At 39.2% G+C, this 14,004-nt stretch overlaps 1 protein-coding gene across 2 annotated transcripts in view; it reads left to right on the plus strand.

The window, feature by feature from the left end:
- Positions 1 to 14,004, plus strand: part of USP22 (ubiquitin specific peptidase 22) — a 91,364-nt gene that overhangs the window by 17,605 nt on the left and 59,755 nt on the right. The window lies entirely within an intron of this gene.

Consider the following 14,004-nt stretch of genomic DNA (forward strand, 5'->3'; position numbering starts at 1 on the left):
CTGTGACTTCATCTATTGTTTTACTAAAAATGCAAGTAATTATTGTAAGTGGTTATAAAATTTCTTTCTTTCAATCCCAGTGCCTCACGACAGGCTCTTGTTAAACTTCATCTCATATCGTGAGAGACCAGAATGTATGACAAGAAAATGTGTTTTGGTATTTAGAATCCTGTATGAGCGCTTATTTCTTTTTTGTGATGTTGTCGTTGGGTGGAGCTCAGGGTTTGGGTTTGTTTTTTTTTTTCCCCCTATATAAATGCATTTCCAGATGTTAACTTTTGAAAGTCTCAGTTTGAATTTTGAGGTTAATCCTTCATTTCATTGCTCAGAATCATTGTAGTGGGGTTTTTTTGAAGTTTAATTAGGGTTTTTTGGTGTGCGTCTATATGTTAAAAACCCACACGCATATAGTCACTGGTGATTTGCTTAACCTTGGGCAGGAACAGTGGAGAATGGTAACAGGAGATGCTTCAAGGTGTGTGGTATCCAGTATAGTACAGAATCTGTTCTTTCTCTGCCTTTTTAAGCCTCAGGTTCACCAATTTAACGATCAATTAAAGAGGCTTCGAGGTCTGCTGTGTTTTGTCAGAGCAGCAGAGCTAGACCATGTGCAGGATGTCTTTTCCCTTTATCCTTTTCTGTAGTTTCTTTGGATGTGTTTGGCTGTTGGTGTTTGTTGTCTTATTCTCTGATTAAAAGATGAATTTAGTTTGGGATAGGAGTTAAAAAGCAATTTGTTTCACCAATGCGTGCTCCAGTTTTCATTAGTGTCTTTTTTCTAGTTGGGAGTCTTCAGATACAAAGTTTTTGCTTTCCAAAGAAGTTATTTAAATGACATGGTTATTATATTCATACAACTGAAGTTTTCTGTGTTCTGCTTTGTACAAAAGTGCATGTGTGCCAAGTACCCTCACACTCCTCTGATAATATAAGCTCTAAATTATATCTGAGTAATTCTTTTTCTGAAGCTGTCTGCAGCCTTGCTGTACAGATGCCCTTTTGCTAAATGAAACACTACTTATCTTAATTATTAGTGTTAATGGATATGCTGTGGGCTCAGTATTTGCTATTGTCAGGTAGAATCTAAGTTATGTCTTTCTCTGCTTGACAAATGTGACAGAACTGTAGTTCTGACTGTCGTGTCTGAATGAATCAGTGCCACGTGCGTGAGGAGTTGCTGGCAATCACCTGGAATTCATAAGCAGACTGACTTCTCTTCTTTCAAGCATCTTTTGCAGGCACTGTTATTCCTGAAAGGCCACATGCTCCTAATTTGTCAGGTGCATGTGTTCCAGTAATGGCTCCTTCTGCATTTTTCTCTTCTTAAAGATCTCTCAGCTCTTATAGAACCTGCTTCTGTCCAAGGATGCAATGTGAACTACTGAATATCCATGGCATTAATATAAGTAGACATAAATAGATCAAAGCCTCTACAAAAACCCCATGTATTTTCCCATTATACGGACATTTCTTGTGTGAAGGCATTATTTTTAATTGAAATTGCGGTGTGTTTCTGGTACTTGGTATTTGCTGCATGTTAAGAGTATATAAATTGTGTTCTGAAACCATCTTTGCAGGAAATTAAGATTCAAATGATGTTTTCTTTCTTCTGAGTAGAATGGCTAGAATTTTTAACACGTTGTATGTATGTGTGTGTATATATGCACATAAATTGTATTTTCATTTGAAAAGGAAGATTAGTCTTTCCAAATTAGAGTTTCCCATGAGCCAATGAAAGAAAAGGGATCTAAGCGGGCTGAAATGATTTTGATCTAAGAAGTTGTCACATTGAGTGGAGTTCTGCTTTCCCTCTTTCTTCACAGTGTTCCTGACATGTCCACTATGTGGATTTTTTTTCTCCTTGTTGCTTTTTAGTGTTGTCAGTTGAATTGTCTCTAGCAGAACTGCGGTGATGAATTTGCTATGCAAACAATTGTTCAAAGGGCCATGTGGAATATGAATCGATCTGATAAGTTTTTCCTTCATGAGTTTTACCTGGAAATGGTGAACTGGAAAGTCCTAATGCAGATTTTGGGTTAAACATGTGTAGGTATCACTCTCTCCCCGTTTCCCTCATCAGTTACCACTGCCATCACTTGATTATCAGAAATGGGATGTCAGGAAATCCTACTCTGATTAAGTCTTTTGGCACGTTAATTTCAATTATTTCATTACTGAGGAAGAAGTGCCAAGGAATGGATTTGCAGGACTGATGAAAACCACTTGAACTCGCCTGTAAAGTTTCTGAAAAATCTCCCCTCTCTTAGAGAATCTTTTCTCTGCATCCTTAATTTCTGTGTGATTAATGAAAGAATAACTGGATTAATAAATTAACTTTGACAGGCAAATTGTCTTTTACATCCAAGTACTGTTCTAGCTCTCTGGCAGTGGACAAAATTAAATCTCTAACAGAAACCTTAATGTCCTCATAAAAAAAGAGGTGGAAAATGTTATGTATTATGTAGCATGTTACCTTTTCTTGCTTGCAGGCTACAGACATAAGGGCTTGTAGAGCACCTGGAAGGTGAGATGGTTGTTTTGAATACTTCACTGACACCTGGCTCGTGTAAGGGCAGGAGTTAAACCCGCTGAAGGTGAACTCATTGGTGTTTCTTTTTAAAATCAGGTCTTTGTCGCTAAGCTTCATAAGCATTTTTGGTTTGGATGTAGTTTCAAGATATTCTTTGACATCTTGAAACATTTTGCGTTGCTGTCTTGTAACTTCTTTCTTACAAGTTCTTGTATTCTGGTTTAAAGAGCAGTTTGTGAGAATGTGAGGCATTGTGCACATTATGAGTTCTGAAGTACTGTCAGAAAGATGCACTGTGGAATGAAGAGGTGGCATCGTGTCCAACGTGTTCTGTCTTGATGGTTCCTGTTCTGCAGAACTCTGAGCAGTTTCAGGAGCTGAATAGTTTTAGGATTTTTTAAGTTCAGATTTTCAAGTATTTAGGTTTAAAGCTGTGTGCCTTTTGAAAGATCACTAACAACTGCTTGGAGCTGGCTACCAGACATGGTTCTTGGAACTCCCCAGTTGCTCTGTAAGATGAGTCTTTTATGGGGTACAGCAATAAGGAGTTGTTCTGGTTCCTGGTTGGTTTGAGGGTTTATTTTTGAAGACACAGGATTTGATGTATATGGTAGCATAAAGGCAGATGGATTTTTATCTCACTGGGACTGGGTAGCACCTCAACTGAAATATCATCTTCCATTTCCATCTTCCATATTTTAATAGAAACTTTAGAATTTCATGCATCCTAATCAATTTAGAAAGAAACTGGTGTTTGCACGGACAGGGTGTTTAATTATGTTTTCGTGCTTTACATCAATGAAGGAAGGCTTGGTTAATTCCTGCACTTTTTAACTGTATTTTGACCCTTTTTTCTGCAGCCTTTCCAGCCCCTTCCTTTGGAACAGCAGAGGGTAGGTGACACAGGCTTCTCTGTACAACATTGCAAATCAAATGGCAAAAAGTGGAGGTGCCTTGGGTTTGGTTTACTCCGTCCTTCAAAGAGACAGGAAAATAGGGAGAAAGATCTGTTGTTGATATTATGAAATAGACTTTCACTGTAATTAACAGCCTGGGAGTTTTTCTGCTTGCTTTTCTTATCCTGGTGTTGCGAAAGCTTTCTGTCCTGCTGGGATTTCTTTTTGGAATGCAGAGGTGTGTTCTAGCTAAAAGCATGTGCTTTGCCTAATAAGCTTTCCTAGCCACTGAGCCCAGCTGGCTGCTGCAGTCTGCGTCTGTTTTGTCTTAACTAATTTTTATAGCCATGCTTTAAATGAAACTAACACTTTTTACATTTAATGACAAACCGAATACAATGTCCATAAATGAAACCCAACACTATAATCTACTAATTTTTGCTTTCAGCAGGCAGCATTATGTAACCTAGGAGCCAACTAAAAAGGAAGATGTGGAAATAATACTGGTGGGATGTGAATGGGACTAAGTTGAAGGGATTAGCCTTTGTTGGAGGGAATGTCGGTGTTGAGTTAAGGGTTTAGCACTTCCTCTCATAACTACAGATGAGTGAAGAGAGTGGGGCCTGGCTGGTCAGCACAAAATGTTCTTGTCAAATGTTGGTATCTTTTGCTGTAGGTGATGATGAATGTCATCAACATGTAGCACTTCGCTGGAGTCTCCTTATGGGTTAACTTTCAGGGTGGCTGCAGTCTTGCAGGTACCTTGAGCTGATAAAAAGTGTTCAAACACTCTGAAATTCAGCCAGATCTTTCCAATTTGTTCCAAATTATGAATGAACGGAAGAAATGCTAGAAGGTAAAACATGAAATAGAGTCTGTTTCAAAATACTCATGAATCATTGTTTACAAGTCTGCAGTAGTGACGCTGGAATTGTTGTGCAAGTTTGTTCTCCATGAATTTGTGGAAAATAATGTTTTTGTTCTGACTTTGTGCTGAATGTGAACATTTTCCATACAGTACTAGTCAAATATACAAAGCTCTGGCCAATTTCTGCTTGGCTGTTCGTTTCAGTGGAGCTTTTTTAATATGATGCAGCAGCTGCTTGGAAATTAAATAAAAGAAAAACCAAACCCATAACAACAATAATAAAACCACCACCACCAAGATATCTCTATAACCCTGGTTGGATGTTTATTCACAGAAATATGGGCAGATTTTTTTTTTTCCTCTAGTGAATTCACATAGCTCAAAGCTGCTATGAGCAGGAACTTCTCCTATTGCTGTGAGGGTGAGTGGCATCTGACCTGCACACAAATGTTTCCTGGTCGTTGCAGGCAGCTGTGTGAGCTGGGTCAGGGGAAGGTTTGAACCTCTTTGCTGGTTCTTTTTGCTGCTTTTTGAATAATTGCATTGCAGTGAAGCTCCAGACCTCTTTTTTATTTTTTTTCCTTTACGCAAATGTCAGTGGACAGATTTAGGGCCTGGGTGTCAACTCCATTCATTTACAGGTTTGCCTCGTGTTTATTAAACTGTGATTGATCAGAATCATGTTAAGTTTTTTGGAGTCAAAATTACTGAGGATGGCACCTCTGAAAGACACAGATAATTGCATTTGCACTATTAAAAAAGGGTAGACTTTTTCATGTGACTTTAAAAAGTAGCACTTTTTTCTTAGTAGTGCTCCTTTTAGTAATTTACAGGAGAGACTATGGAAAATAGCGGGATGAATTTCTGTGTGCTCCATTTTAAAAATGTCAATTCAGAAATTTGTCAATTTAAGTTGCCTGAACTAAGCAGTGACACTAATATATAATTAATCTATTAATGGCCTACAGGCAGCTGTGAGAAAGAAATATATGGATTTTTACTTAATACTCATGATTGGTACATTAAGAAAACAAACAAAGTGTTGTTGAGTGTACAGATATTGCTGGGAAAAAAAATATCAGAAGATGTCTTCAGATGTATTCAACAAACTGCAGTGAGGAAAGAATTCAGAGCTGCTTCTGTGAGGTTGTCATCCTACACTCTTCCTATAACTGAAACCTTGTTAAAATACATAATAACCAAGTGGTGTCTTCAACAGTCCTGATAGCCAATGTGGGGCACATTGGTTGACATTTTTGTTGCTTCTTGGTTCCATATATGTGACTCCAAACGTCTCTGTGTGGGAAGCACCCCTTCCCCGAGCCCTCCTTAACCACAGGAGGTAGAATTCCCTGTGCCCTGATCTTGAGAGGTACTCACTGTTTATCAGCACCTTCCTCCCAATTAATTCCTCTGGGAGGAGGGTAAAATGCACATATTTTGCAAAACAAGTTCATGTTCTAAATGCATCACGAAGTGTTAGAACATAGTTGGCTGTACACTCTGTGGAAAGAGACAGAAGCTCTTTGCTAAGAATCTATCGCCCACCTTCCTACATGCTTTGTGATTAATGTTTGTTATATTATTGTGGGATTGCAGCAATTTGCAAACTCTTTAAATGGATAAAGGAGTAAATCTCTGTCATGAGACTGCTTCTTTCCCAGCTGTTTTTCTGAAGATGCTTTCATTCATCTTACCAGTTTTAATGCAAGAAATCAAAGCTCCTTTTCTCTTCCAGAACATATTTTATGCTCATATTGCTTTAATAATGTTTTTTCTATGCTGACCTGCCTGTCTGTAGAGTTCAAGAATATCCATCTGTCTAAATCTTGTCCTCTAAAGGGTGAATTGCAATTCTGACTACCTCTGTCTTATCTCCATAACTTTAGGCTTGCAAATTTGCATAAAAGTTTTGCAGTGAATGAATGACCTCTTATTTAGCTCTAGTAACATGAATTATTAATTTGTTTTGTATTGAGGCGTGAGGGAAGAGTAAGCTTCAGCTTACTGGATATCAAGCGTGTTCTGTGCAAGCACATTGGGAATTTGCTTTCATTCTCTGGCTGTTCCTCAGCAGTAATGTGCAGGTTGGCTTGGAGTATTCCTGAACATAAATACTCAGCTGCTGACTTAAAATCATAAGTGGAACTAGACAAGCAGAATTTCTAATTTCATATATATGTCATATATAAGAACTCAAACAAGTCTTGACAAATCAGCAGTAGATGTGCCCTGTTCAGTGTGGCATTGGGGTTTTTAAAGTCATAGAATGACTTGGGTTGGAAGGGACCTTAAAGATCAGTTAGTCACTAATGGATGCCATTTCTCATTCTACTGCTGCTCATTTGCAACTGATCATCTTTTTTGCTGTATTTGTCCCACAGATCAGTCACACCGTGGAGAATCTGTGCTGTAGCATCATCCCATCCATCTTTCCTACCAGCAGAATTGCTTTGACTTTGATCTGGACTAATTAAGTGCCTGTATTTTTATGGCTATCTTAGAGCAGTTAAAGAAAAGATAGCTGGGATATGTGTACTTTTCCAAATGAGCCTGTAGGAGTTGTTAGGGCTTTGATCCTATGTATCCTGAAGTTTCTTTTTTCTTTCCTTTCTGAAAGAATGCTATCTAGAGTATTTCCATCAAAGTGCTGTGGCAAACTTCCCAAGAGCATTCCTGTTTCCATAGGAAGAATCCCATTTCTTAGTTTTACACAGGGCAAAACGTAATCTCTGCAGCCTGGGCAGGGTTTAATAAGACTCTGCATAGCATCAGGCAGGTTTGGCTGTTTCGCTTATTCCTTGAACTGCTTTCCCAGTCACGTGCCCACAGAAGAGATCGATGCGTTACCTAATAGGACATTTAAAAACATTTCCACGATCTGCTGACGTGGGGGAACGGTGAAGGAAAGGAATAGATTTTGCACTCGATCTGAGCACACACCGCTGCGGTCTTGGCAAGCCCCTCGTTCTCATATGGAATTTGCTGCTGCAGTGGTGCATTGCAGGAAATAGATAAAAATCAACACACAGAATGGTTCCATGCAATGTAGATATCCAGGGAAAGAGCCATGCATTTGAACCTTAAGAAGCTTATGTATTTTCACAAGGCAAATAGACTTCCCACTGTTAAAAGAATCTTACTATAGAAGGACGTGTGTTTTAATTTAAATAAGGTCCATTATTTAAATGGTTTAAAAACACAAAAGACTCTTAACTGCATCTTTTATAGAGTACTTGAGAAATAATTTCGATTTGTAAATGCTGGTGGAGGGGATGAGCACCTACCAAAGGAGAAGCAAAGAAGCAATTTCAGCATAGTCATTTGAATTCCGGAGAATTGCTTTGTTCTTGTTGAAATACAACTTTTTACTACTGTGACTATGTACAGGAAAAGCAGAATTACATTTTTAGAGCATCCTTCTATTTTTTCCTCTATCTCATGCTGTCTTTTAAATTGCACAACTCTTCTTTTCTTCCCGAGTTTCATTTCAGCCTTGAACCTGTTGCAGAATTTTGTGTAAAACAAAAAATGGAAAAAGTTAAAAGAACTGCAGAGATTCAATATCCATCTCTTGAAACGACTCATCATCCAATAAGGAGAGCAGGAGTACAATCTGTATGTAGAATTAATGATACCTACTCAGTTCTCTGTTTTGCCCCCAGATACAATTACTAATTCCATCTGAGTTATGTAGTTGTAGGTTGACTTGCATTGTTCTCTTGATGAGAGCCCTTGAACCAAAGTAATGTTGTTGTAACTTGGATAGACTTTGGCTGCAACACGGTTCTCGTTTAATGATGTCTTCATTTCAGAGTGAATTCAGAAATATGTGTTGTGTTTCTTTTGAGTATTGTCCATGCGTATAATCCCTCTCAGGTGAAAGGGGAAAAAGTTTCCTCAAGTTGCTTTCTATCATGTTCAGTGCTTTCCTTTTTCTCTTCCACAGTTTTTTCAGTTACAGACAGAAGTAGGACTCACTGGAATCAGCAGCAAGCTGCTCACATGGTCATAATGGTATATTTTTATTTACACTCAATTTGAGAACTGTGATGTTATTTAACAGCTTAGGCCATTTCATCTTTAATTATAAATTGTGATATTGTTGTCTTCAAACTTCAAGCAGATGGTCAGAGCCAAGTGTCCTGTTCAGTCTGGGAGAGCTGTGTAGACGTCTCCTCTCTGCCTTTTTTTTTTTTTTTTTTTTTTTTTTTTGGTTCTGCTGCTATCTAAATAAACTTCTAGAATAACCCAGTTTAAGAAGTTACCTGTGATTTTTCTGAGCACTTACAAACTCAAAAATTCTGTAACTAGTGCACAGTTTTGCTTATACAAATAAAAACTTTTTGGGTACCCCTGACCTCAGTGGGTCTGAAAATAAAATTTACAATATTGATGTCATGTTCTCTTAAAGACAAAATTGACATCTCTAATTGGACAATATCATAACTCAGACTTGGTTGCAGGAAGTGAGTGAACAATACTTAAGTTGATTTTTTAATTATTTAAAGCTGGTGTGTCAGAGCAGTGCACTGACTCAGAGTAACTGAATCATCCTATCAGCATGTGGAGGAGTGATTTATATGCCACATCATGGAGAACTGTAGAATCAATTCCCTCTTTTTGTCTCTTCAACTCTTAAGAACATGGCTTTGAAGTTTTATTTAAATTTCTGAAAAGTCCCAGCCCCTGTACTGGTGGCTGATGGATTTGTGACAGACTGGTGTCAGGAACACAGCACGGAGAGGCTGGGAGTAAATACAGACTAAGGAGTGACAGAATTGTCATAAGACAGATTTGACCCATTTTTGTTACTCTTGAGGTGCAGGGTACTCAAGAGCAATAAATGCTCTTGGCTGTGCTTTAATCCTGGCTCTGTCCTCCTGCCGGGCAGAAGAAACACCACTGTTAGAATAGCCATAGGGTCTCCATCTTCAGCCAGGAGAGAAGCGGTGGTTAGTTTCATGGCCTTTTGTGATTATCTGGCCTTTTTTCCTTTCAAAAATAGGCCAAGGGAAGCACACTGTTCGTCACTCAACATGAGCTGCTGTGGCTGCTTTAGATCTGGAAGAGAATTGGTTGCAAGATGAATGAATAAGAATAAAAATAAAACTCCGTGTCTAGGCTGTGATCTAAACATAGCGAGGGGAATAGAATAGGCAAAAATTCCCAGAGAGGATTGACTGTTCCTAAAATGTGAATATTAAAGCCTGGAACACTGAATAAGTGAGGAAATGTTTAAATTTTGCCTCAGAGTCTTGATCTGTAGCCCAGTGAAGGCACTTACACTTCATATTAAAAAAAATTCAGTCTAAGGTCTCTGACTTTTCTGGTTTGGGCTTGTTTTTTCTTCTTTCCCCTGTTCTGCTGTTAAGGTAATGAACACTACGAACCTTAAATCAGTCTCTTCACTTTTGTTCATGTGTCTGTAAGGGATTAAGAATTCAAGGAAGCAGAGTTTTATTGCAGGAACTGTCACAGATTCCTAAGGCTCTGCACAAGTGTTGCTTTCACCTTTTTTCAAATCCTCTGAAGCACAACCTTGTAAGGAAGAGTTTGGCAGAGCCGAGGTAACACTTCTGGAGCACAAACACTGCTCCTGGGGAATGAAGCAGGTTATGGTGGCAAACTTAGGCATGGAGAATTTGCCACATATATTCTCTAGGTAGGCATAAGTAGAGCTACCCAACAAACAATCTGTGCAGACTGAGAATAAAGTTATTTCTGAAGAAGGTTTGGGCTGGAAAATGAAAAAACTTCCAGTAATGATTATAACATGTTAGAAAATGAAAGCCTTTCTCTTTTTTTCTGATGTGTCTAAACGTTGTATCTGTTTTACACAAAAGACTTACATCAAAAGATGGGGAAATAGAAGTAGATTTGGTTTGGGAAGCTTTTACTTTTCCTATTGCTACAAATTTGTACTTGATCCAACACTGCAGGCATCCATAACTGGTGTTTGCTTTAAGGCTGCCTTAAGAATCTGCTTCTTTGAGCTACTTGTGAACACGTGTGTGGCAACACGTTCCTTATGATCTTTTAACCTCCCAAGCCTCCCACTGTCTTGTTAGTGTTACCTCCATCATCTTTTCCCCTGTACCTTTCTGGTGGATATGTTTTGCTGGCTGTGAAGGGTAGGAGGTCTTTGGCTTACAAGCTTGTAGCTAAAAACCTCTCTGTTCTCAAAGTGCGTTGATATATTTAGTGTGAGCATAAGAGGCAAGACTCCTAAGTACCTCAGTGGAAAACTTCAAAAAAGATGTTTTCCTCTTATCACATACAGTTAAATAAAAATTGTATTTCTAAAGCTATTTCTGAAATAGCTGCAAGTGTGGATGGAGAGTTTGTAATAGCTCAGGTCACTGGATGCCTCTGGCTTTCCCTGCACTATTGGCTTTGTAGGGATGGTTTATTTCCATTGCCGTTGGTTGTTTTGAGAAGCCAGCGTCACATGGAACTGAAACAGGTTTGTGGGTTTTTAGAACAAGTGATGCTCCTCCCCTGTGTGACCTTCTTGCATTAGGTGGAGCCTGAGCTGGCCCAGGACAGCAGAGCAGGAGCTGTCAGACTGGCCCAGGACAGCAGAGCAGGAGCTGTCAGACTGGCCCAGGACAGCAGAGCAGGAGCTGTCAGACCGAGAAGTGCAAGGGCAGAACATTGGTGGATGTGTTCATTTTCTCCATTGCTGTTCTGATGGTTTGATGGTAAACGAGTGATAAGCTGTTCTGACAATTTGGGAAGATTTGGAGTGTCAGCACTCTAGGTTTTGACCTAGTGATGCCTGCTGCTTTCTTTTTTAACCCATTTTGTATCATAACTGTTCACAGCATTGAGAGCAGTTTTGGAGGTGGGCTTTTGACTGTTCTCACAGGTGATCACAGCCAGTTCCCCTGTGTGTGTCATGCACTAACGTTTGCACCTTCTTTTGCTGAGCTAAACCTCCTCTACAGAGGGTACAAAGCCATTGCTGGGGTCTGGGCCTGTGAGTTACCCCAGCCCTGGCAGCAATACAGGAGATCAGTAGAGGGTGAAGCACTGCAGAGAACTGAGACGCTGTCAGAATGATCAGTAACTCTCTGTATGTGCATATACCATTTCTATTGTGCAGGACCATTCTTTCCTATCATTTAAAAAAGTGATTACAAGCTTCCAGAAGGAAAACATTCAAGGCCTCCTCTGGTTTGTGTGTGACTTGTTGGAATATCAGAGTAAAAATAAAGGGGACAGGCAGAGGTTCAGTATGGATTGAGGAAGACTGGCTGGGGACATGAAGAGGAGGGATTGTGTGTGGTAAGGGGAGAGAATGGGGTGAAAGATGGAGAGTGGAGTACTTGAGGGTGAGTATAATACAGGAGAGAAGCAGGAAGGGAGAGAACAAAATGAGGAGGGAGCAGAATAATAGAGGGAGAGGGTGTGAAGAAAGGGGAAAATTGTCTTGGATAAGGAGGGGATGTTCCTGTATCTTGGAGGAGGAGAAGTGACAGGTTGATTCTGTAACTGGAACCCTGGTGGAGTTTGCTAAAGTATCCAGACCATAAGCAAGACCCAACTTGCTTTTTTAAAAAGTTGAATCCTGTTTTAAAACAAGCTGGTGAGTGTATGGATCTGACTGATTCTCATTACTCATTTGCAGTATTCTGTTTCATCTTAGACTGTAGCCTCAAGAGATGTGAGCAGGGGTGGGAGTATTATGAAACAAAGTAATTTGATTATTTGGGGTGGGGTAGGAGGGTGGCAGCTTTGTTTTAACTTAGCAAATTGTTTAAAAGCACAGACAGATGAAAAGGAGACAGCTAATCTGGTTAAGAAAAGCCACTATGGTTTTTAATATTGATTTCTTTCCGTACTCTATCTTTTAACCTTGTTTTCTTACAACTTTTGAAAACCCATCTTGAGCTATACTGAACAAATAGAGGATATGGATAAAATAGCTTCCTTCCAAGAGGTGATTGAACTTCTCCTTCGACTTACCACTAAATTTCATAGACATTCTTCAATTTCTCTTAATTTCCATTGCAGTAAAAACTCTTTAAGATACGAATGTTCTACCTTTTAGCCTAAAATGACCAGCTTTTACATGCTTGTTATGTCATGTGTTTACAATACATTTAATGCTAAAAGATTTATTTTTAGCTGGCTCAGTAAAATAGCTGGTTGCTGGAGTTGTTGTCATAGCAGCAATCTTAACAGATAGGCTGATCCTATTTAGCTTTTGCAGCCAACGAGCGGCCGTTAGGCAACAGTTTGACAGTTCTGCAGCATTTTTCTAAAGATGGAAATTGTGCTGGTGGTGGTGAATTTTTTTTGGCCCAACTTTAAAATATTTCTTTCTGTAGGTGTGTGGAGTTCGATTCAACATTTTCCCCTAACAACTTATGATAACTTTGAATACACAACATGTGAGATTCGGAATTTAAGCCTTAATTTGTAGGAGCTTGAAAATAAATTACATGGTGCAACATATTGCAAGCTGCTTTGATGATTTTTTTAAAAAGCCAGAAGTATTCTGAGATAAAAATGCCAGACTAGAGAACAAGATTGTGCATCATTTATTCAGCAGTAATTTTAAGTCGTGGCAGACTGGGCAAATATTACTGAAGAATTTTGTGGGTTGTTTTTGATGAAATGCACTGCCTGGATTAGATGATATCTTAGGATTTTAGTAATACCAATTCTTTTTAGTATGGAAAGGATCCTTCTATATTGACAAGCAAAGAAATAGTATTTTCAGATTGGGCTGTAAAATCGTACCTAGACATACCTCTAAGTGTTCTTTGTAGCTCTAAGCTGTTACAGAAGTTCAGTTGCTCTCAGACATAGGTCTAAATGCAGTTCTGAGATGAAAAGTGAATTTACTGCAAGGAATTTCCCCTGACTGTAGGTTCCAGTCGCATGGTATTGAACCTAAATTCCTGTCAATGTGGTTGAGCAAAAGACTTACTCTCAAAACTCTCTCAAGTCTCTTATTAGACAGAGTAATTAAAAAATATATATATTGAAGTACTTTAGTTTAATGCTAAGAGATGGGTTTGAATACTGTTGGCTTAGAGTGCTTCAAATATGATTAAGAGTCCAAAGGTGTATTTAAGCTTCCAATGACTTTTTTTGGTCCTTAAGCCTCACTTGTTAAAATGTTTTGTTATCATAGGCTGTCGTATCAGGGGTGTGTGCTTATTAATTTCCAATGAATCAAGGCAACTTTCCTCAGACCTGCCCATTCTGGGTAGTTTTGGGGAACAGTTCAGCCCATTGCTGTCAGCTCCTGGTTCAAAGCCAGTCTCAGAATGGCAAAGGCAACTTCTGTAACTCTGGCCGGTATGGATTTGATATTATGCCACTGTTTTGTGAACTAATGTAGAAAAACTTAATGAGGGAATCTGGCAGAATCTCCCAGCAGAAAAATAAATATCATATGCCCACACACATTTTAACGTTCAAGTTATATGACAGCTTTTGAGTGCATCGAGGAGGTCAGTGCTTTGAAAAAGCAGAGTTCTTGCCGCAGTCCCACCACCCAAACTCCTGCCTCTTCACCACTTAACCTCCCTGCAGGGCAGCTGCTTTCCCTGGCTTCTGGTGTTCACCTGAATTGTGAGACCTTCTCCCTGACAGAACTTGGAAACCTGTTGGACAAATGGAAGAGTTTTCTCTGTTATGTCCAGCTGTTGGCTCTGTGTCACATGAGCACAGAACAGTTCCCTGCAGCATCC

The sequence above is a fragment of the Hirundo rustica genome, chromosome 15, assembly GCF_015227805.2.
Source record: "Hirundo rustica isolate bHirRus1 chromosome 15, bHirRus1.pri.v3, whole genome shotgun sequence".
NCBI lineage: Eukaryota > Metazoa > Chordata > Aves > Passeriformes > Hirundinidae > Hirundo > Hirundo rustica.